At 36.6% G+C, this 24943-nt stretch overlaps 1 long non-coding RNA gene across 1 annotated transcript in view; it reads left to right on the top strand.

Moving 5' to 3' along the window:
- Positions 1 to 24943, top strand: part of LOC132317631 (uncharacterized) — a 63354-nt gene that overhangs the window by 19189 nt on the left and 19222 nt on the right. Inside the window, exon 2 of the long non-coding RNA XR_009484125.1 lies at positions 9889 to 10002. This is a non-coding gene — a long non-coding RNA (uncharacterized LOC132317631). The remainder of the gene's footprint in view (positions 1 to 9888; positions 10003 to 24943) is intronic.

Here is a 24943-nt window from a genome sequence, read left to right as displayed (position 1 = left end):
TAGAACTAAATGCACAATTTGTGGGGAACTTTTGCAAGAAATCCTATGTGCAACAGTACCTACCGCATAATGTCTAGTAAAAAGATTATTTTTTTAGCTTTGGAAAAGTGCAGCTGCTTATGTGAACTTTTCAAATTAAATATCCAGTAGAAACATTTCATAAAACATAAAAATGCCCTAACCAGTCCTCCAGATAAAGTAGTTAATTTTAATAATAGAACTATCACATCCCAGATCTAAATCCAATTTTAGGTATTTTAAGAGAGAATTGCAATTGTTAAGTATTGCAAATTTATTCAGGGGAGAGGAAGGATGACTTTTGGACTTTGATTGGGGGTGGGGGGGGTAGGAATGAGAGTCAGCTCTATATTTAAAATAATTCTTTTGCTGCCGGAAGATTCTGCCATTACAAAATAGGCGATACCTGGAACAAACCAGACAAGCTAAAGGTCTTCTCAGCTTCTGCTTATGACTAGAGCTAAGCAAATACGTAGTTGACAAAGGGCACTCAATAACTTTTTCCCAGGTCTTTGAAATCTTCATCATAGTGTTCTAGAAAACAAGGCTTAAGAGATGCTACTCTTGTTGAAAAGCATCGTCAACAATTATCAAAATTATGTCAGGCTGCCATTTTCTGAGTCATGGAACTGTGTGTTTGGATCTCAGGCATTGCAGGGGACTTCTCACAGAGAAAACCCCCAGGTTTCACAGGAATTCGGCAGAAAAGCTTAGCTATTACCACAGCCTTCCCCATTCAGGAAAAAAAGCAGTGGAAGAGGAAAGTATCCTTGAACTTTATTCTGTCTCCCTATAGGAGAGACAGTTTTACTATAAAACCAAAAAAATCCATTTATTTAACTGGTCGCATTATATTTAGGTTACCTGGGAGAAATAATGCTTCTGGAAAGAAGCAGCCCAAGGTAGTTACAAAAACCTTCTATGAGACTATTTAAGCAAACAAACAAAAATCCAGTTTCATCATCACATATTCCCATCTCCTGGCTTTTCAAAAAAAAAATACAGGTAATTGTCTTCAAAGGAGTAAGAACATCATACACATTGATTTGTTAAGTCTGAGCTTAAACTAGGACATCAAGAAATAGCAGCAGCAGGTATTCCCTTACTCCTCTGCTGCCAAAAAAGATACAACTCCTTACTAGATGTTATTACTTCCTCCTCTGATTGACAGTGGGGTGCATGTCAGTTTGAGTCTCTGATGGTTGAAATGTGTATTGCAAGAAATTTTACTTTTGTTTTTAATTAATTGTATGTAAAGCAAAAGTCTTTCCTTCCAGAATCAGCATTTGGAGTATTGGCATTTCTCTCTTTTTTTTTTTTTTTTTTTTTTTTTTTTGACACTACTACTGACTGTCATGGTAGGGAGAGCACAGTGAGGGCTCCCAGGGCATTGTCCCTCCTTTTTAACCCCTTCTAGGTTGTATGAAAGAGTGAAAGTCTTCAGAGACCCAGGAGCCTCCTCCACTCTACAGCATCAGCCAGCTCTTTCTGCTGAAATAAACACAGTGATAAGTGTCTGCCACTTTACAGAAAATAATTTTTAAAAATCTTTTATAGTTAGCAGGTATTTTTACAAACAAGAAACCAAATATTTAAAGCTTTTTTTTTTTTTTAATGGAATCTCTAAAGTGAACATCTTTGAAAATTAAATGCCTGAACTCATATATCCTATTGGCAATCCACAGTTTTCATTGCCTGCTGGTAGCCCGGAACATTTTTTCGTTTGCACTGCTTACTGGCACCCTGAAGAGCTCCTGAACACAGTAGGATGAACTTTCCAAGAGCTATCCAATATTAGTCATGGTAAAAGTAACATTTCAGGCAAATTCTTTACATCATAATCCATCTGCATGCATCTACTTTCACACATTCACTGTAATTCACAGTATTTCCACCTATACAATCATCATTTCATTTAAAAGGAGAATGAATGGGAATGCCTTCTTTAAATTGTGTGGCAGAAATAGGTTATTGCCTAAAAGAAATAAGCAGCCTCCCAGCTTCTGCTAATGAAAGGGATGTGCAAAACAGTTCTTATAGAAATATAGGAACTATAGAAAAAGTATAGAAATAAATGCTTAGAATACTTAAATAATAGTCTAGAATGTAGTTAGAAACGTTAATATTTGAAGTTGAATGCAAATAAATTTTCCTTCACTTTTCTTCTAGTAGGTTTCTTTTAAGGAGCCTACGGCTGATTCAGAAATAAACTTCTCATTACCCCTTGAGTAAATTAGACAATCAAAAATATTTAAAAATGCTGGAGAAAGAATGCATCAGGTCCAATCACAAACACACACAAAGAAAAATATGCTCAAAGTAATTAAAAATCCTAGAGAACAAAAGGAAATATTGTGTTAAAGGGTGTGGTATAACCAGGGTACCTACAGTGACTTTGAACCTTGTGACTTTAACAGAGCGGGCTTTGGATAAGACCCTATAAAAGCAGCCTTCAACCTTTTGGAAAAAGGCACAAGATGATACTTCCAATACCACATAAAATAAACAGGAAACCTAGATAATATCCTGGAAACTGCTAGTTATCAAGAGAGTTTCACTTGGAAAATATGTACCTACAATGTTTAAGATAATAGAATTCTGCTACCAATACCTAGTCCTGGTAGGACTGTAGTTTTTCATATTAGCATGTTTTAGATTAAACTGAGTCTATATCAGGAACCTTATTTTACACTATTTACTATACTTGTTAATCTCTTTGAAATATGTATTTAATCATTCTACATGTACTGCTGCACACACCACCAGTAATGTATAATCTGACAATTTAAAGAATTCAAACTGTCTACTGATGGATCACCTTTCTTTCTAGAAGTACCCTAAATATGAAAAATTCCTCCTTAGTTATGTAAAACATATCAAAAGCTGAATACAAAGATTATGCTTGATATGAACATTCTCTCTGGGATGTGGAATTGAAGATACTCAAAATGTTTATTAAAAAGGCTTGTATATTGTTTCCTTTTTAGTCAGAGAAATTTCTAACCCTAGATCTATAAGTGCAGCATATAAACACCTGATTTTCAAAGGTCCCAAATTAATGAAAGATTCCCACAATTTTCTTCAAAGCTTTGCAGTGTAATATAACTTTTCCTGCGGTAAAGAAAACGCACCTTGTCTACAGTAAGCTTCCCTCAGGAATTGACTAGTTATTGCAGGTCTGAGCTAGGGAAAAAACTTGACATAATACCTTATAGTTACCCTGAAAATACACCTTTAACAGTTGTCTTTTTGACTTTTTCCTATTATAATAATCACTTGAAGTGACATCTGAGATATTTATTTGCAGTAAGAACCCAAGCATTTGTGTCAGGTAGCACCATATTCCATAAGCTGTCTCATTTAAAAGCTGTAAGTCTTGCTGGATATTGGCATGTATGATCCAAGGTGACATAACTCAGTACTTAGCAGGGGAGGGAGATGCATTTAGAAAATAACAGAAGTCCAATCATGAACTATGGAAATACATAATCTCATTGTGTTGAACAGAAAAAGCTTATGCTTCAAGTTAGGTACATGTGCTCAAATATCATTTAATCAGTCAACAATAAAAGAATATCTGCCAGTAAATGTTTTAACCTGACAAGGTATTGTAAATACTGTGTCTTCTCTTTGGGGATAGTTTATTGCTTTCATAGCATTAGCTACAGTCAGTGGAAAAAATAAACAAAGTTATGGGATATCGTCTTTGAATTTACTGAATTCCTTCCAAAATGCCTTATGGACAGACTATTTAGTATTCATCGCCATGCTCCTGTACAGCAACGGCTGTTAATCTTGTAAAACATACAGAAAAGTAAAAACATTAGCTCTACAAACAGCCTTATTTCAGCCTATCTTGTCATTTTTAGTAGATGAGCTGTTGGACTTTCTACAGGAAAAAAAAAGAATTCTATAGTTAACTGTAAATTAAATAGCTAAAGTAGGAATTTACTGTCTAGTGTATCTAAGAATCAGTGAAACAAATTCACTTTTCTTCTCTTTTCAAGGTCAGCACTAAGATGACATACAGACTGTATTACCCAGTTATATCATACAGTCGACATGCCAGATGAACCCATAATTCAACAAGCTCAGACTTAAGGTCCAGCACAAACATGGAGTTAAATGTGCTTTCCAGTGCTTCTGAATATTGCATTCAGTCATTGCTGCTCCCTCGGAAAACAACCCCCCCAACCACACACAGAAAAACATCCTCCTTTTCCTTCCCCTTCAATCTCCCCCCCACAATGTAACCCAAAAACCGAAGTCGTAAGTATGGCAAGCAAGGACAAGACTGAATTTTTGTCATTGCAGTGTGGAGTTACCAAAATGACCTCAGTGAGATAAATATCACTGCTCTGGTTTTACACTGGTACAGAACAGGTGAGGTTTTAACTCCCCTTTTGTTGTTTAACTGATTTTAATGAGAGGAATTGGGGAGGGGGAGGGAAGGGTTTTCAACTACTTTCTGAAAAGGTATCTTTGAAGGCAAAATAAAACCTTCAAAAAGGAAGAAAATTAAAAGCTTTTCCTCAAGTTTCCTTTCATTTCTTATTTTCCTAAAATACATATATACAGTTTGTTCCAGGAAATGTCTGAAATGCCTTCTGGTAGCTTTTAAATAAACATGAAAATCTCCTTTTAAGTTCAAAGAGTTTCAAATAATGACGGGGAAGAGTTCTTGGACTATAACACAGATGTAAACAAAGGTCAGGAATCACTCTCAATAATTAAAATACATTATCAGTACTTCTGGACTTTCAGTCTGCTATCACATAACTGAATTAGACTTGAGCAAAGCTCTAATGCACTTCCACAGCAATCTTTTCCCGTACACTAAAACCAAGAGACCTCAGCTACATTTCTCAGCTAGGAGCTAATGTTTCTGGGTACATGTTACTGTTGCAGTTTCATTTGTCAGTAAAGCCTTATTTACTTGCTTCCTGTTATTAATTATGGGAAACAAGATCTCTTCAAACTGTAGGAGAGGTTCTTTTAACTCCTGTCTAGACTTTTCAAGACAAAATATTGATGAGCCCTTTAATGTTTGTGCAAAGACACAATCTGAGAAAAAAAAAAACATTGTTACCTCAGTTTAAGACTCCTTATCATACATTCACAAAAAAAAAAAATCCTTTAAATCACTCGGGCTCACATCCTTATTGTTAGTCACTGAAGTAAGGTTTTCTTTCATAGTTGGATACTTTCCTCATCTGTCACACTGATTAATTAACAGCTCACAGTATGAGCCCTGAGCTTAAATAGCCTACTGAAATGAGGAGGAGAGATCAACGCTAATATTCCATAAAAAGCTGAAGAGGAAAAATGCTTTCTCTAGTATGAAGGGATCTGTCTTCTAATGAAAAAAATTAACTGATTTCTGTTTGGTTACACTATACAAGGAGATGAAAGCACATGGCCTGCAAAGGAAGACTGCAGTGGAGAACTAAAGTTAGAGAAGACTTTAAATGTTTTAAATTAAGCTGTTTGTTGGAAACAACCAGGTCTTGAACACCAATGAAATAATTTTTATCACCGTTAAAAAAAGCCAGTTTATCAACACACAATAAACAAGTCTATAAACACAGTACTGTTGCTTGTACAGATATATGGGGAAAAGGCATGCAATTACATGAAATGGAGAGTTGCTAAAAACCTTAAACCTAAAGCTGTTTTTAGCCAAAACATTTGTAGTTTCCCCCCCCCCCCCCACCTTTCCCAAACTGTTACAGTCCAGCAATTATTTTCAAGAGTTTGACTTTCAACAGCTACAAGCTCTCCCCCTTTTCTAAGCCCCTCCAGTACTGCTGAGTGGACAAAAATTACAGATGCAAGAAAAGCTGACAAATGAGTGTAAGGCCCCTCCTCTGCAGTGCCTCGACAGTCGGAGCTCCTGCCAAAACATGCCTGAAAGCTAGCGAGGAGACAAAGACACAAAGATTCCATTTTCTCAGGGAAAATAGATTTCATGTAGAAAACTACTGGGGAGAAGAATAGCCCACTGGCACGTGTATCATTTTGAAAGCAGAGCAGGAATGAATGTTTCAAGAAAAAATGAAATCATTATTGATTATTCAGTGAACTCAACAAATGCTGTTTAGCACACAGCAGTTTTTAAACTGCAAAGTACTACAGGGGGTGGGAGGGGGAAAGCTCCCATAAGGCTGGAAAAACATTTTCAGTCGTGTTGAACCTTCAGTTCAACACGATCCAAGATGTTGCTTTAAATCATCTCTTGATAATGCTGTAGTACACATGCAACCAAAACCAAGTAAATCCACCTTTTTTAGCTCAAATCTGTTTGAATGTGTTTACTATTGAAAGATTCTTCCCCCAGGGTGTCATTAATAAAGTTGCAGTGAGTTTAAAACCCTGGCACCTAAGCACTTCCAAGTTCTCAAGCTTTTCATAGCAAGTTTACTACTTTTGGCTTGTTAAGCTATCATGACTGGCACTCATCACTGAGCTGAAATGGGTCTGCCTGTGAGCAAGGAGATCAGCAGCGAGGTGAACACAGGCAAGCAGAGCAGAAGAAAAATCAAGAACATGATTCCTCTTTAAAACTAGTCAGAAAGTTGGGAGATAGTGCAACTGATGGTGGGAAGATTTGGGACAATTCAAGTTTCTCACTAATTGAAAAATAAAAAAAGATATTTGCAACAACAGCATATAAGATTAAAAACTATCAGTTATTTTCAGTGTTATTCCAATCCATTAGGACTCAGATGCAAAAGTACCTACTGTTAAAAATAACATGAGCTCCCACCAGACTGGGAATTTGGGAAGCAGCAGTGTAAAATGGCGGCTTAGTTATCAGTAAGGTTTTCAAAATGCTCCCAACTGTGATAATTACTGCTCATCAACATGTAGCATTCTAACAAACTCTGCTTATAATAGCCTGTTTTAATTTTATGTGAGGCTGCTTCTATATATCTGGTGGCAGAGCCACCCAAATTCAGCTGAAGTCTTCCAGTCTTTCAGCAGAAACACTAATGCAGTGTAAACAGAACACAGAACACATTACATAATGAAAATACTAAAACTGTGCTCAATGCCCTGAATTGACAGGTTTGCGATCAAGAATAAAACACAGCTGTGAGAGCTCTCTACTAGAGGACTCCCAGGGGCCCCTGGCCCTGCAGAGAGCACTGCAGGCAGTGAGCTCAGCTCTGTACCCACTCCTCACCCTCACGTTCCACCTCCCTTCAGCCCAGCCATGTACCATGGCACCTCCCCTGCCCACCCAGACCAAGGCCATGAGCATGTGGCATGGTTCTCACTCTGAACCCATGTGCTGCTGCACAGCCCTTGCTCTTCCTTTCTGTCTGCTCCTGAAGGCTGCTCTGATGATAGGCTTAAGAAAGAACAGGCTGGTAATCCTTTGACTAACTAATAAAACCACTTCAGGAGATCAACAGTAATCATTATACAGGGATTGGGATAGTCAAGAACAATATATGAGAAAACAAAAATTGTGTAGAGAAACAACCCTATTTTCCTTATTCCATCTGGGGTGAAGGACAGGGAACACAAGAACAAACCTTGAATGTTACACATTTACATTTATTTTTCATTAAATTTATTTTCCATTAAATTTCTTCACAACCCTTTGGCTGATCCCACTATCCTCCCGCTTACTAAGTCTAGGCTTTTTCTAAGTCTTCCCAACCAGACAGTATCTAAATGCTTTTTGTTCTTTTTATGCATTTTACTGTGCAGCCACCACTCAGCCCCTCCTCATCTCATGTTCCTGCTGCCTCAAAATCCTCTCATCTGCACTGATAAAATGCCATCTTCCTCATGCACAGCTATTCCCATTCGGTCTCCATTCTCAACCAGATCAAACCACTATCATATTTTTGTTTCGTTAGCACAAAGGGATACTAAATATTAGCTCACTACAGAAATGTGAAAAAAGTCTGCATCTACCAGTTTGATTCTCTTACTGTTACTTTTTTTTTTCCTTCGAATTCTCATAAAGTGGATCCCAACCTCCTCCTGTACTACACCCATAGAAAGTAGAAAGAACTGCTGCACTTTAACACATAGCTCAAGAGTGATTTGATTGCCTGATTTCCAGAAATACTGCAGAGAAGGAGACTTAGTTCTGGGGTCAAACTCTGGAAGGACTACTAACAGCAGAGCTATATTTGAAAAAAGAAAAGAGGGCTGCAGTTATTGACTAGGTGAGAGATACACAGCAGAGAATTGAAAAAGAAACAAGATTTGTGAATACTTACAAACACGCTTTCTTTTATACAGCTAGTAAACTCATTCTTCAGACTAACATTACAAAAGAATCTTTTGAGAGAAAACAAGTCACATCAGAGTATAGAAACACTGCAGCAATTGGAAAACATTATCCCTTGATTTCACATATATGGTGGCCTGTTCCTTCACTCAGTTAACACTATTCCTATTTGAATGCTTTTGAAGATTAGTTGAAGATCAAACCCTAGAATTATTTCAACCTATAAAAGCTGTTCAAAGTCAAAATAAAATCTTGCATCTTTGACTAATGCTTGTCATCGCAACCAAGTTCATTTTAATGACCACATGTCCAGGCAATACGTGGCACAGGGTTTGAAAAGGAAGGAGGCTTATGTTTTAGTTGGCATTGGTACAGCATAGGTCTTCAGCATAAAATGTATTAGCGTTAATGGGCATTATGTAATTAAAGCACTGTGCTTTAATTCCCTGAGGGGTAGAGCAGGGTTTTTTTCATGTCCATAAAATAGACAAATAACAAATGTGAGATTTCTTCAAAGCTGTTTGAAGAACTCAAACTTGCATGTTTCTCCATTAATCGTAATGGAAAAGGTGTAGCTGAACAAGACTGATCCGAAATTCTCAAAATGTCTTCCATGAAACTGTATGAAGGTTAATACTACAAACTAGTCTTTTTAAGCATATGCTGTATAATTACAGTATTTTGCAGATCACAAGCTCTTCAAAAAGTAATCATTAGACCATTGAAAAGTATAGATTTGAAAAGATTTATTTTAGATTCAATATACCATGCTTACTTGATACTAGACTTATTCAGATGAGTCCAATATAATAAAGTGGCTTTAACAAGCAACTTAAATACCTGTTACTTGAGCCCTGGCATTTTCAAGCCTGAATGCCAAGAATTTAGAGGGCTTTGGGAATCCCATCACCTAACCCACTGCACTTCAGGGACAGGGGATAGTATTTTAGGTAGTTCCACAGGTGCCTTTGAACATTGCAGGCTAACAATGGAACAATTTTCAGACCTATTGAAAAACTGCAGGATTTTTGCAGATTTCATCTGGATTGGTGCATGGTACTAATAAAGATCACACTATTACCTAGACCTGTATTTGAGTATTTAAGTGGGATTATTTTTCTTTAAGACAGAAAATTAATTCAAAGCTATGCTATGGAAAAAGACCAATGCACAGAGTTTTAACATTTGAGTTTTTGGAGAAAGAACTTACCAACAGTTATCTGCAGCACTAAAAAATAAGCCTAGAGCTCATTTTCTGGCAAATTTTATTGTTTTATGTGTCTGAATAATCTCACAAGAACAGCAAACCAGAACAGCATGAAACAAAATACCATAGACCTATGTATTTATGAAGTTTAAATTATTGAAAATATAAGGCTTATTCACAGTATTGTGTCTCAGTTTAACATTGAGTGAAATTAGATTATTCACAAAGCTAACTTGAGGTACAATGTATTTTACCTGAAGAGACAAAGAAAAGAATTAGTACAAAAACACTCAGACCTTTATAGCGACACTAGTGATTTTTTTCCTTGGGTAATGTCAAGGCCAATTATTGGCTGATCTATTGAACTTATCCTAAGCTATCACGCAGAATCTTTTATTTCTTTGTCTTCTAGACAAATCACCACAGAGCTGCAGACCAGCAAATGAAGTGAACTGAGGGCAATTTGACCAACATCATCTGTGTCGATTCCCCAGAAGTCGATGAAACATGTTATCGGTTCTCCAAGGTACATCCCAGAGATTAGGTGGTTGTGCCACACAATTAGTAAATGACTAAAACAAGCTGTTTTCTTTGATTACATTAAGATACTTGCAGCAGTGAGAGCTATTACTTTCTACAGAAGAGTGTACCTTCCCAAATTATGTTGTTTATTAGCACTTCATTAACAACATGTCACCTCAGCCAAATGATCAGGCAGCACGGGGTCTCAGGTACAAGGAAAAGATAGTAATGAAACTACACCTGCCTCATTTGGGCAAATCAAGTAAGTACATCCAAACCACAGATTGCACAGAAATATCTGAATGCTAGTTTTCATCTCAGGCCTTTTGTGTATTTCATGCCAAACCCATAAGCCTTCTTCACAGGAATCAACAAAACAGTGTAGAGACTGAATTAAACAGACAAGTTTTTAAATGACTAAATATTTTTTTCCTTTTCATAAGAACAGGACCCCAGGTAAATGATGCCTTTAGTACAGCACATGAAAATCTCAATTATGGAAATCATTATTCTAGGCACTATATGCCATTTTATATTTCCCAGCAGGATGTTTTTCATCTCATCAAGAGTTTCCAAGGCTGTTTAGTGTTTCTGTATATGCAAAACATTTAAGGGCCCCCAAAAAGATCTGCTAATTAAAAAAGCCTAGTCAAGTGGTCAGACAGACTGGAACTTGAGGATTATAGGTAAGAGGGATGAAATAAAGGGTTGGAAACTATAATTTCTTTCTGTGGTAGCAGCAGAAGCAGCTGTTATAGACTAGGCAAATTAAAGATGTGGCTGACTAAGCCAGCAGTCTGGAAACAAGACATTGCAAAAACATAACAGCAAGTCATATGCACCTCACTTTTTAAAAGCCAAAAGTGCTGACCATTTCTTTTTCTCTCTGTCTCTCTTCCTGCTATTCTTATCTGTCACAAATATCCTCCAGCTGGTACCCTTCCAGCCCTTGCTCACCAGTTCTAATCTCCCACCCCCGTCTTGGGGAGTTAATAGTAATTCCCAGGACTGTGGACAAGCGCTCCATAGTGGGAGTTGTCAGCAAACAAGAAAGGACACTTCTAAAAAGAGCAGGTGAAATAACAAAGTTGCAGTTATACCCTTTTTTTTTTTTGCATATGAGAGTTGTTCCTCAAACATGTAAAAACAGTCTTCCCATACTGAACAGTATTTACCATTCCTTGAGAGCAGTTTCATCTGCCCAGTAAAATCAGCATCTAGATACAGAAAGTTCTCCAATTGAAACCAGACAGATTGCCACCATGTTTTTCAGATGCATTGGTTAAGTGTCTTATAATTGACTGTTTTCAGAAAAAAACTTCTTTCTTCAGTTTCTAGTCTGTTTACCCTGAATCTTTTCAGAATAAGTTAAAAGTCATTGTGCCATCAACTAATGAGGCTATATATTGTTTTCCATATCAGAAAGTGATGAAGGATCAATGAATTATTGAAAAAATAAGTTACTTGAAAAACAACAAAAACACCCAAACCCAACCCTTTGTCTTTCCTCGACAGCAGGTATAGACTTCCTTTTAGAAGCAGAAGAAACATTAGTTGCCTTGCTTAGACAGCTTTTAGATCAAACAGTGTTGCCAACCTAGAATTTGTCTCAATTTATATTAGCATAAACCTGTGGACTATTTTTGATCTCAGTTTATACATCATGAATTAATATCACCCAATCCACTTCCCTTATGTTTATTTGTACTCAAAACAAACCCATCATTTCAGATTTGTGGTAGATGCATTTTTTAAGTGCTGCCATTTCAGTACTACTCTAACAACGTTGTTAATAATGTTACTGCATTAAAAACATTGCATCTGATTTGAAGCACACTCAAGCTCTTTGCAAACAATTATTCATTAAATACATTTCAAGAATGTTGGAGATTCATACCATAAATCTTTACGAGACACAAAATTGATACAGGCAAATTAAGTGCACCATTTCTTATCAGAAATTAGTTTTAGGTGGCATAGGGCCTTTGTCTGATGCCTTTAACCTGAAACAAATCAATTGCCATTTTGCATTTTCATACAAGTCTAAGAATACAAGAGAATAGCAAAAGAATTCTAAAGGTTAAAACTCATATTCGGTACAGTCTCCCTCCCACCCCCCTCTGTTAGAGTGGGTATTTGAGGAGGTTCTTTACATCTCCTCCCACGCAGTTTCTCCGCTTCATAAGCAAAAGCCAGCTGCTGGTTCTTTCAAGTCTAGTGGTTAGCTGACATTTACCATTGGTTTATGGTTTCCATTCTATCTTAGCAATGGAAAGAGCTAGAAAATTACTTTTAAAGAGTGAAGATTAAATCTCTATATTTCTAATTCACCAAAACTGGAGGTTGTTTTGTGGGGCATAAGGAAGGGACAAAAAGACAATGCTGTTCTCGTGCACAGATAATAGGACCAATGAGTCCTGGCTTTGCTATTACTATTCTTTCCCCTGGAAAACACCTCATTGCAACTCTTGACCAGCAGCGTTGATTTTGTTGTCTATTTCCTTTTCAATCTCAGTCTCTAAGAAATGCTGTATAGAGTGTTGATTACATTTCTGACTCGACAAACTTGGCAGCATTATTTAGCAACTACTATAAAAAGGAAAAAAAAGTCCTGCATATATACCTGTGATACAGTGATTTGATGGTAGAAGTGGGAGAAATGAGAAAGGGGTCTAGGACATGCCACAGAAAACACTTTACTTTTCCAGAGCAAGGAGAACATTAAATCCAGCTGAAAAACTTATACAAAGATATTAAGTCCTGCAAACAACTGCATAGTACACCCATGTGAAAGGTTGCCACTACAGTTTAAGTCCCCCCTCCAGATGCACACTATGATACAGCTGTAATGTCCAACTTAGTTCCTAGGTAAGCACACTGATACAGGTCTGTTTAAGGTTTGTCTTTCTGAAATTTATCTTGAAAAGAAACTCAATTATGAATTTTAAATATATGAAATTTTTATACAAAACTAGAGATACAAAATAGTGGTGTCATGGCCACTATTTCAACAGTGGAATACACTTTCTGAAATTATTTCCAGATTAATAGGTATTTTGAACTCATAATAAAGAAAATATAGTTAGATATGGCTCTCCTTTAGAGCAAAGTCATACATGAAGGAATCAGGAAAACAGAGGTGATCTGATAAGCAAAATACCCCCTCAAATCAAGAAGTAAAAAAAGCCATACCTGTAGTTGTTAACAGCCCACTAAAACCCTCAGTAAAAGTAAGCTCAGAAGTCACTCAGCTGGTAATACTGTGTTTATTTAACGGACTTTTACAGAGCAGAAATCCAGAGTAGGTAGCCTTTTATCTGATTATATTTACTAACAAAGAGCTTTAAAAGAAGTAACATTAACAGGATTGCTGTAGATACGAAAAGGAACTTGGAACATGCAATTACTGGATAGCTCCAAACTTTATCTGGCATGTTTAGGAGCCACAGAAGAAAGTCATCCAAGACAGCTCAGTACAGAGGGTGACAGAAAAAAACACACATTTTTTTTCTAGGTCTAGGTCAGGAAATTTGAAGACATCCATGACGGAATATGATTTCTTTTTCCTAAATCAAGGCTTCCATGACTGAACACCATAGGGGCAGTTATAAAACTCATACTGGCTCACATCATCTGCAGGAACTCACTAGTACAGCTGTTCACTGCACACATGTTAAACAGGCAGCACTAAAAACCTGTAAAAACAGGTGAAAGCAAAAACAAAAAGGACCTGAAATGAAGAATTTCACCTAGATAACTGGAATAAAATGTAGAAACAACCTTTTATTCAGATCAGCAAGCTGAAAGCATTAAGAGAAAAGCAGTTTGCAGCAATCCACACACAATAGGTCTTGAGCATTACTTCCTTTTATTGTATATTGCACTTATGGGGCACTAGATTGTTTTCAAAACAGTATCCAAAGCATACTTTTCAGTCCAGCCAACAAACATCTGACTGCAACAGCAGCCTTTCAAGAGAAAGTTACAATGCTGGTAGTTTTTAAAGGCAGACTGAAATAATTCAAAGAGATCAAATATACCCCAATGTTACCCCCTCTTGTTCCCTTGAATTAAAAATTAAGAGTACCTTATCTGGAAAGCAGAATCTAATTTAAAATTATCTTTTCTAAAGAATAAAGGAGAAAAGCACCAATCTTTAAACAAGGTGGAAACCCATTTGGAGATGGACAGCAATGTCTGTTTCTTTCTGCAAAGTAATGATTCAGAAACACCCCCCAAAACACCATTAAGCGAAGAATATTAAAACATGAAGTACTAAAAATAAGGCACATCCTATGGGAGCATGATCCAACCATAACATTTCTTTCCCCACTGACAGAAGCTTTAAAGAAAATCAGACATACCTGTGTTCAAGTACATAAAAGAAAAATCTGTAATACCTTAGCACGCATGCTGAACTTTTTGAAAGACATTTCACTGATTTCAGTTAGAATTTGTACTTCAAAAGAGATGCTGTAATAGTTGGCAATAAAATTACGCTAAGGTTTTGCATGTTTTTGAATAAGTGGAAGAGAGGGATTCAGATATATCAGACTGATTATTTTTATTCTTCCATAAAGAGTCACTTCAGCTTCATGAACAGGATTTTTTCCTCACACATGTTTTTTTCTGTTTGGTTTTGTATTTTTTTGAAGCAGCCCTCACATTGTCAATATTAGTTCTAGTTTTTACTATGCGTAAATAAAGCAAAGTATTAAGTACCTATACAAGTGCGCAGACAGCAAGATGCTTCTTTGCGATACTCAGTGGAATATATACAAGAATTTTCCATTGCTCCAAACAGAACTCTTCAGCCACAGCTACAGAACCTTTCTCTCCAAACATTTACAGTTGTTTCACTTCATTGCTAAGGGTAAACTTTATATCATAATTACATTTTTTTCTTTACTAGACAACATAAACAATGGCTCTATACATTGCTGTTAAGACCAATTAGAAAAGAATATCTCTTTCTTCTGTATTAGACTAAAGAGAGATATGTCTAAGTTATTTTCATTTTCTTTTGGAGAAAGGAGGTCATAGCAAAGGAAATAGGAGGAGAAAAACTAGGCAGCACTATCACTTTCCAGATAGATGGTAGTCTGATCGTTAAGACTTGCACACAGAGTATCAGAAACCCAGGTTTCCAGGCCCTTCTCCAACAACAACAACAACAGAGCTCTAACATTCCAGAGGCACACCAAAAACACCAGGCTATCAACCCTTCTGGGGCAGCAAGGGGTCTTTTTTTCTTCTCCTCATACAAAAGGGCTTCCCAGAAAAATGTCAATTGAAAAATATATTTCTTCAAAACATCTTGCATTTTCCCCACAGGGGGAAAAAAAATAGATTAAATTTTTAACCAGATGTAGTTACAGTTTTGTATACATCTGCAATTGCAGGGAAAAACTCCTAACAGAATGAGAAAAAACATTCTTTATAGAAAGTACTAGTAATACCTTTAATCATGTTACAAGCTTAATGCGTTACATTAATTTGTTAAATTAACACAGTTGGACTTTTAGATCAAACAGAGAAGAGAGAGAAGATTGTGATCCAACAAAAGCATGTTACAAAAACACTGCAGTTCAAAACAGGCCAAGTATTTTCTTATGCCTGAACCCTAACAAAGGGTTTTTTCCTTAAGGCAGTTATTAGGTGTTTTGTCGTCATTTTTGTTACTTTTTCTTTTTTAATGGTAACATCTCAGTTCGACTGCTTTGTTAAATACACTCTAATCGGTTCTTAATCCTGTGAATAGCAATTTCCTTAGGACACTTTTTTTGGGTATTAGTAATAGTTGTGATAGGATTGCTTTCTCTCAAGTTTGCATTTTACAGAAGACCACAAGCCTCAGGAGATTGCTGTGTGGAAGAAACACCCTGGGCCAACCTATCATGTCGATATTACACAAAGCACAGCCCAGTTTGGTATTCTTTCTACTCTGAAGGAGTCTCACATCAGGTAGTGGAAGCTAACTCACTTATTTCTTTGCTGTTGAATGATTTTATTGTCCCAGCATCCCCCCATTAACCATAATTTACATTTTAAGATTCTGGAGAATCTAGCTTGCTGCTGCCAAAGGGCCACATAAGATGTAGCCATTCCACCGCACTACAGGGAAAGAAGAGGGCTGGTTACAGGGACCCCTACACCTTCCCTTTCTCACACAGCCAAGTAAACTCCATTATAATTGATGCAGTACGGAGAAAACAGAAGAGGGGACTGATTGAGTTTAAAAGCTATACAGTTGCAGCCTCATTTAGGAAATGCCTCCAGGCTTGAGCATTTAGTAATAAGCCTAGACCACAAAGCAAAGTGAATGTTCAACTCCACATGCCCAGAAGGGAGAGAAGATCCTTTTCTCCATACACCTAAGCCCATGTTTGCCCCTACAGTCTTTCTCCAACAAAGTAGGATTCTACGGATCTGGGAATCATCATCTCCATTTTTCTCATCCTGAAAGTGGAGCTGTATACTGTTGACAGTTACTATAATCTTGATTACAAATTTCTATTACAATAATACATCAGCAGCATCACCTGAAATCAAGGCCCTGTTTTGCTACGTCTTGCAAAAAAAAAAATTAAAAAAGCCATTTTCAGACTAAGCAGATTAGGAAAATAGAAGTGGCCACAGAGTTTGCGAACTGTGTTTGAAGAAATTAATGTTTGGTGTTCCTCTTCTGCCGCAGTTATTACTAGTACCTGAGAAGCTTTCTGCCCGTGATCAACTGCTCACTAGGGCATTTAAAATCATTTAAATGATATGTAGTGGTGATTTAAAACAAGATAATCCACAACCAGAATATCCACAGCATTTAATGGAATAATTAGGTGTGGAAGGAATCCAGGATCAGCCCCCAACCCCGTCACGAACACGTTCAAGAAATTTGAACACATGCACATTCAACCATGGTAGAACATATTCTGAAAAAAAATACCGAAAACATGGGAACAACCACAACTAAAGTTGTTCTCATATTCTGCGGTCTTACTGAATCCAAGCTTTATTAAACTTTTAGTGTCCTATAAAAACAGCCCCATGAAACGGTGCAAGAAACACCAGAGCTGAACATGTAGAAACACTTCCCTAGATGGGTTTTTCTTCTTCCCCTCTATGTACACACTATAATCGTGACCAGAGCAAGCAAGTAGCATGATTAAGGTGAAGGGTCTACAGAAAAAAATCCTATGAGGAGCCGCTGAGGGAACTGGGGTTGTTTGGAGAGAAAGAGGTTCAGGGAAGACCTTGCCACTTTCTACGACTACCTGAAAGGAGGTTGTAGAGAAGTGGGTGTTGGTCTCTTCTCCCAAGTGACTAGTGATAGGACAAGAGGAAATGGCCTTAAGTTGCACCAGGAGAGGTTTAAGATTGGATATTAGGAAAAACTTCTTCACCAAAAGGGTTATCAGACATTGAAACAGGCTGCCCAGGGAGGTGTTTGAGTCACTATCCCTGGAGTTATTTAAAAGACTGTAGATGTGGTGCTTAGAGATATAGTTTAGTGGTGGACTTGGCAGTGTTAGGTTTATGGTTGGACTCTATTATCTTAAAGGTCTTTTCCAACCTAAATGATTCTATGAATGACAGGTTCAAATCATCGGCTATGTTACCTTATATACTGCTTTAGATACTAGCTAATTCTCCCATTACGTGGGATTCCAGATATCCTCAAATCTAAGCACTTCTTGCACTCACTTTAGCAATATGAATGCATTTAAAGACTGCAATCCATAATACAGTTTTCTTCATATTGTGTATACACATCACTACAGCCACAGTGAAAGTATTTCAAATACAACATTATCAGATAGCCAAATCATATCCTTACTGTCCAACAATTACAGCACCAGTCCATACAGCAAAACAGGAACATCTGGAATTCTGCTCTTGGGAGGGCAGCTGGGACTGCACTGCTACATCAGGAAGTGAACTGTGCTCTCCTCAGGGTTTTAATTGTTACAAAATATACTCAGGACTTTTAGCAGAAAAGTAACAACCATTTTGGTTACTGAAAGAATTACTTGTGTGCAAGTCATTTATTAGGAAAATCTATCTAAGTGCATAATATGCTTTTACGACATGCAGAAATTGTGCACATTCACTCTATATTTAAAATCCAGTTGGGCATGAAAAATAGCTCCCTTTCATTTCATAAATTGTTTCTTAAGTAGAAAAATGGTGTTATACCTAAGATTGATTTTACCAAACCTGCCAGTAAGTTTCTTCACTAACTCATATTCTGATCTTATTTAAAAAAACAGGTTGGGAAAACACTAGCCATTACTTTTCAAGTTGTGCTTTGATTTCATGTTCACAGAGGGTTTGTGGCAATAAATGCAAGAAAAATGACTCATTTCTCTTCAGCTGCACTCTGTTATATGACAAGGAAGTGACCACTTGCAACCTTGATCCATATCAGGTAAATGAAGCCAGGTGAAATTAACTTCTTACCATAAGGGCTGCCATGCCCTCTCTAGCTTCTTCCAACACCCATGCCCACCTTTACACATTTTTCTCTTCTGTGCAGATAAATCACAGGACTGTGGCTCACTAAATATTACATTACGGCTCATTCACGTTCGGAGGTTCCCAGAGGACTGTAAGCACTAGATACTACTCAAATACTGTCTATTCTGTGTGAAGTACATGCACACCATCCTAGCATCTCCAAATGCTCTAAATTGTTAGTTAATCCTTGAGCATTTTGGTTTCTTCATATTTATTTTCCCACTTCTTTCAGCAACTGATTAATTTTTCCTTCTGATTATGCTGTTACAATAGTTTTCAGAATACAGAAAAAGAGGAGATGCAACATTGCTTTAAAGACCATAAATCCTTCTTCCATTCAGAGTCTCTGAAGCAGTATCAGTAATACTACTACAGTTAAGAGATTAGTACCAGTCCATCCCCATGAAGTATATATTTTCTGATCTTGAAGGCACAAGTTATGCTGATAAAGAAATTGGGATATTGCTTTTGTGCTATTCAAGCTGATAGTTTCAAATCTGTTAATAACTTAATATGGGCAAACATATGCCCATTTCTGAAATATTCTAGTCAGTATTTTTAATTTCAAACTTTCTTCTGTTCTTAAAAATCAGCTGATACTTATGCCCAACACCTCTGAGAATTATGAAGAACATTAAGGCCAAATAAGTGGGGGAAGGTGATGCAAATAAGCTGCAAATTTTTCTAGCATTTCCCCTAAATTTCCTACTAGAACATATTGCAACTTAAAGACCGGAAGGTTATGGCTATAATATTAAAACACTGGGCTTTTATTTCAAAGTCTGTGACTCCTAGCAGGTCTTGCCCCCAGGCAATTTGGTTTGTGAGCAGCTGTTACAACACCCCTAAGCTCTTCCTGATTCTTACAAACACTTCCACTAACTTTAAGGAGATTCCAGCACAGGTGATTAAGCTCTAGGTAAATTCTAGTTTTCCATGGTTTTCAAGAGCAAGGGGAAAGAATTCCTAGCCTACCAGGCCAAGCTTTTGTGACAAGGGTGCTAAGAAAGAAATCATTATTTTTCAGAAGTCACATACAAAAATTGTAAGAATTTTGTACGTAAATAGTCCCCTTCAACACTATTTTCAGCAACTGACATGTGTAAATTCTACATTTACTGTAGAGGCATTTCCTGTCATTTTTATCTTGCATGGAAAGACATAACAGAAATTAAAGAAGCAAAAGTTTACCCAAAATTCACGGGTTTATGTTGCACATGTATGTAAATAGTACATGATAAACCATGAGCTACACATGCAGAGACACAAGTCTATTTGCAAAACACTGAATTTGGAAAATTCAGCACAAAAAGTCAGAGGCCTTTAGCTATTTGAACTACTGTTTTTTCCAATAGCAGGTAAACAAGAGGTTGTTTTAATCACTGTGACTAGCCATAGCGAGAAAGTGCAGTCACACTAAGCCAAAGGATTTCATAAGTAATGATTCCTTTGAGATAGCAAGGAAAAAACTGTACAGTAGGAACTGAAAATAAAAGAAATTTTGTTTCTGTTTGCATAATTTCTGTTCCACTATCAAGCAGAAAGACAAACTAACAAAAATAAGGTATTAGTACGTTGGCAGGGCAGTGAAAGAAGAAACTAGCAACAAATACAGCAAGAGGAAATAAAGGGAAGCCAAGTTTTCTCAATATTTGTACCTCAAGACCCAGAATCTTGATATTTCACTCATGACACTTCCAAATAATGATAAAAAAGAAAACAATGATCTCTACAAGACAGGATCTAGAAGTGGTGCAGTTCCCCAACATACTACAAGGTTGTATCTATTGCATTTGCTGTTAGAAGTTGAGAAAACCTAACCTTCCAAAATTTATAACTTACAGCCATAATTTCTAGTTAAAATTCTTGGACTGCCTGACAGAGAAACTTTATTAGGACCACTAATCACTTCTTTGAAGAACCCCATCTGCCCCCTGCCAAAACTAAGTACTGATTGTAGTAGCCATGCGTAGTGGTTTAAGGGAAATCTTTCTTCAGTAATATTCAGAAGGGAATAAACACAGACAATTGCTTTCACTTGGCCAATGTACCTTTTTGCATTTTATTGACTGTTCTGATCAAGATACCTTCCAAAACCAAAGCAGCCATAAGATTTCTATTCTAGTACTAGGTTTTGGAAGAAGCTGAGTTGCTATATGAATACACAGAATCATTAGAAAGCCATTTTGATGACCACAGATTTGAAAGACTTTGCTTGAAAGAGGTAGCCTCACATGACAGATACCAGATAAAGATAATTCTCAATAAATAGCTTCTGATAAGATCCAAAATTTCTAAGTTAATGCAGTTTACTGTTCTTCACTTCTCTTACCTTCAGTATAAGTAGATCCATGTCATATTTTGTAACAGAGAAACTTGTATTGAATTTTAAGTACAATTTGATTTTAAGGGAGAAAAGAAAGGCATACATACACGCACGCATTTACCACACTTAGAAAGTAAGGCTTGTACTATAAAGAGACAGCTTTTCTGACACCACCACCCCCCGTCATCCCTTTAGCAACTATTACTATTAAGTTTTGATTTATTCACAGAACAGACTTTGGATTTAAACTTTGTTAGCACTGCAAGAATATTTTGAAAAAAATCCATCCACTTAGCCAAAACTGGAAACATCTAGTATATATGTGGTATAGTACCAGACTTACATACAATGAACCAGTTTAAGGGAAACAAAAGCCTAAGTGCAATTTACAAAGGCTTCATTCTTTTGTTTGCATTCTATCAGTATAAAGAAATAATGCAATATTACAACAGTCTCCTGCTAGAAATGGCAGAGCCCTTTAAACAAGTTTCACTTACACAGCATTTTTTCTCCTCTTTTGAAATACGTGCTTAAAAAAAGCTTCACAATTAACATATTGTACACATTTTGCAAGGTTCTCAAAGATCAGGAACTGTTTCTGGAAAGACTCAGTCCAATTTGGCACACAATTACAGCATATATTACATTAAGGTGCATTAAATGTTTGGCTTCTGTGAGGGTACGGAAAATACGTGCTTACCCACACTTAAGTTCGATAAGCAAAACAAAGTCAGTTATAATTTTAAATGGGGGCCAAAAAAAAAAAAGGAAAAAAGGAGAGCAAGAGAAAGGACAAGTCTAAAAGGCAGGGAACATTACAACAGCCGAGTGGAAACAAATGAGATATTATAACTGGGATGCAGTCACAGGACTATGTGTAACTCAGTTACAGCTAAACACCAATAGCTTCTGATGAAATTAGTTCTGTGTGCTACTTTTACTGAAGTATAAAGCAGCATATTCAAAAGCCAACAAGCACAAAGAAAACATAGTCATGACTATTCACAATAGCGAATTCTGTACTGAATGTGTGAACAGAACATGAGTTAGGCTAAATACAAGCAGCCTCCCTTTGCCTGGGATCTTTGTAGTGACACAAGCCAAGCAATCTAAACAGAAAATGTTTGTCTGTGCTAGGAGGAAGGGAAGAAACAAAACCCCACAAAACCAAAAACTACTTTTCCCATGGAAGAAAGGTAACTTTGGACAACATTTGGCACCACAAGTTCAAAGGGTTATTTTATCTGCATTGTAAGTACAGACTCAGAGATTTTACAGTATTCCTGTCTCCATCCTATTGCTTTTTGTCCCATTAATGGCATTTAAATTACAGACCTGCTGCAGCCATGTAGTCAAAACACCACATCACCCAATGAGACACTGTATTATAGTGTCAGTGTTTTAACTGTTCTTTCATATACTGTACTTCTCATCAATCACCCTCTTTCTCTACCAACAAATAGATACAAGAGACAAGTCTATCTTTAGACTCCACTGAAATTTCTTACTCTGACAGCTGCAATACTTCAATTCATCACATAGCCAGACTCCTGCTTACACCAATGAAATTTAGAGGTACAAATAGTACAGAGCCAGATAAAAACATTCATGGAGAATTTAAAACTAAAATACAGGATATGGTTAGGGAGTCAGATAGAAATAATGTGTTCTAAACAAACTAGCTTCTAAACTAGATCAAGTGAGATTTTTTGTTTCTTTTGTTTTTTAAATATTAGCTGGTTTTTGTTTCCACTTTCAGTAACATATTCCAGATGTACTGAAACACTGTTTTCCAGAAGCAGGTACTTATTGACCTGTACATATGTACAGTTATTCACAATTACAAATATTGATTAAATAACAATTTGCACTTTGACAGCATCTTAAGAGAATACATTCAAATTTCTAAATAATTGTGTGACTATCTGAGACATTTCTTCTTCTAAACTATTCTAACAAAAGAAGTTTGACTAGTCACGTGAAGTCACTAACAGAGCTAGGTATTGAATCCAGATTTTTGACCTGCATTTAAAGCTTTTTTTCATGTCAAAAGTCCAGGGAAAGCTGTTTCAAGGTCACAAAACTGCTTTTTGGGGGGTCTGCTCCTATAATCTGGTCTGCTGCTTGCAGCCCTCAAACAACCAGCTCCACTTAAGATGAAAGGATTTATTCATCTAAGACAGAATTTTCAAGATTTCATGGTTTCTTATTTTCTGCAGTGTAAAGTACGTGCAGTTCATCAGTCTGAACACTCAGACCCTCAAAGTTAGTGTTTCAAAGTATTCGCACTAAGAAAAAAGATTCATGTTATTAAATTACAGTCAGCTAATTTTATTCTGTATTGGCTTATTTCTAATGCCATATGCAAAATAACAGTGATTTTTGCTTATTAAAGGCATAGTCTCAACTCAGAAGAGCTAAATATCAGGAAACCATGAAGTTTTCTGAGCATGTTCTAAACTTGCCAAGATTATCTAGGGCAACTGAATACATTCAACAGTTCAGCTAAACTTTTAAAATTGTTTCCACTGCACAGGGGATGAGAAAAAACAGCCTACAATTTTCTTTTCAAGTGTTGAAATTATTTTACTTTTTTCCTAAATTAAAAGAGTATTTTGTATATTAAGAGTGACTTAGCTTCTTTATTTCTTTATTTTTCCCCCTCTAATGTAACTTCTTTTATTTCCCCCCTGCACCCCATTTTAAACTTCATCCAAAGCTACAATGGTTTGGCATTGGATAGCAGACTATGAAAGCAAAACAAAACTCCCCCCAGCTATTCACTCACCCTTTCTTACTGTCAAACAACTACAACAAAAAACCTACCACACTATAGGCATTAGAGAAAGTTATGCACACATATGAAGATCCCAAATGTAATTTTCTAAAGTGTCAGTAGTCAAAAAATATACTTATTATTCCTGACTTTTAGAACAGAAAGCTCAAAGCATCCTTCAGATATACAAGTTCTTCTCCAACAGCTGACAAAAACATGTAGAAGTAGATACACTTTAAATTCTTGAGCTGTCTGAAATATCTTTATCAACAGAAGTGCCTCTGAAACAGTTCCATCAGAAGGACTCCTGAAATAAGTGAGGTCAGAAGGGACCTCAGTACCTCACCCTAGTCCAATGTCCTGCTCAAACCAGGGCAAAACCTGGCATTACCCTGTGCTGGGTGCCTCGTTCAATCAATTGTTAAATATCACCAAGAATAGAGATAGCAGCCTCTGCTGACAGGTCAAGTAATAATTTGAGGCAAAACTTTAAACATTTATTTAATAACAACTCTTCACATAGGCTTACAACATCAGCCAATGGTAGAACCTACATTTTAGCTATAGCATTTAACTGTTTTTCCCGACTTAGTCTCCTTTGTAAAAAGAACTACCTGTGGTATGTCAGATATTACCCCATGGTAACTCTGGGTAAATGCTCTTAATTTAGTCTAGACCACTATGTAATGGTGTATTAAATGATTTAGTAATGATTACTGAACCTAGGCCATGGATGATCCTTTGAAGATACTTTTAGGTTTTGCCTCATTTTAATCTGACCACATTCATCAATACCTTACTGATATTTAGTTTCTTTTAATTTAAAGGCATTCACTAGAACTGCCTCAAAGGTTCGTCAGAAGTTGGTGCAGTCAACCTGGGCTGGATTCATTCCAAGTGCTGGTGGTTTGTTCTGACAATTTGATGTGAAAATCCTCTTTGCACAGAAATAATTAGCCTTTCCTAAATTCAACTCTAAAAATCATCATAAGAATTCCCATTTAACTTCATTGACAGCAAAGTAAAGTAACATTAAGCCCTTCTGAAAACCTACTCTAAAGACATACTGTTTTAGCCCAAAGCTATCCCTAGAACAATTTGCTGTTGATAAGTGAATATGAGAAACACCCAAAAGCATCTATTAAAAGATACTAGGTTTGATTACTTAAGAACTGGAGATCTTCTGCATAGAGTTGGCCTCCTTTAGTTTGTTCAATAAAGATTTTAGTCACTGGCCTTTAAATAAGGGTAAAAATACTAGGTATTCTTTTCAGACATCTGCTTGAAAAGATGTGGTATTACATGACAAAGATTTAATTCATGCTTGAC

The sequence above is a fragment of the Gavia stellata genome, chromosome 10 (genome assembly GCF_030936135.1).
Source record: "Gavia stellata isolate bGavSte3 chromosome 10, bGavSte3.hap2, whole genome shotgun sequence".
NCBI classification, from domain to species: Eukaryota; Metazoa; Chordata; class Aves; order Gaviiformes; family Gaviidae; genus Gavia; species Gavia stellata.
The sequence above is the reverse complement of the archived record's forward strand: the minus strand, read 5'-3'. Positions and strand labels throughout refer to the sequence as shown.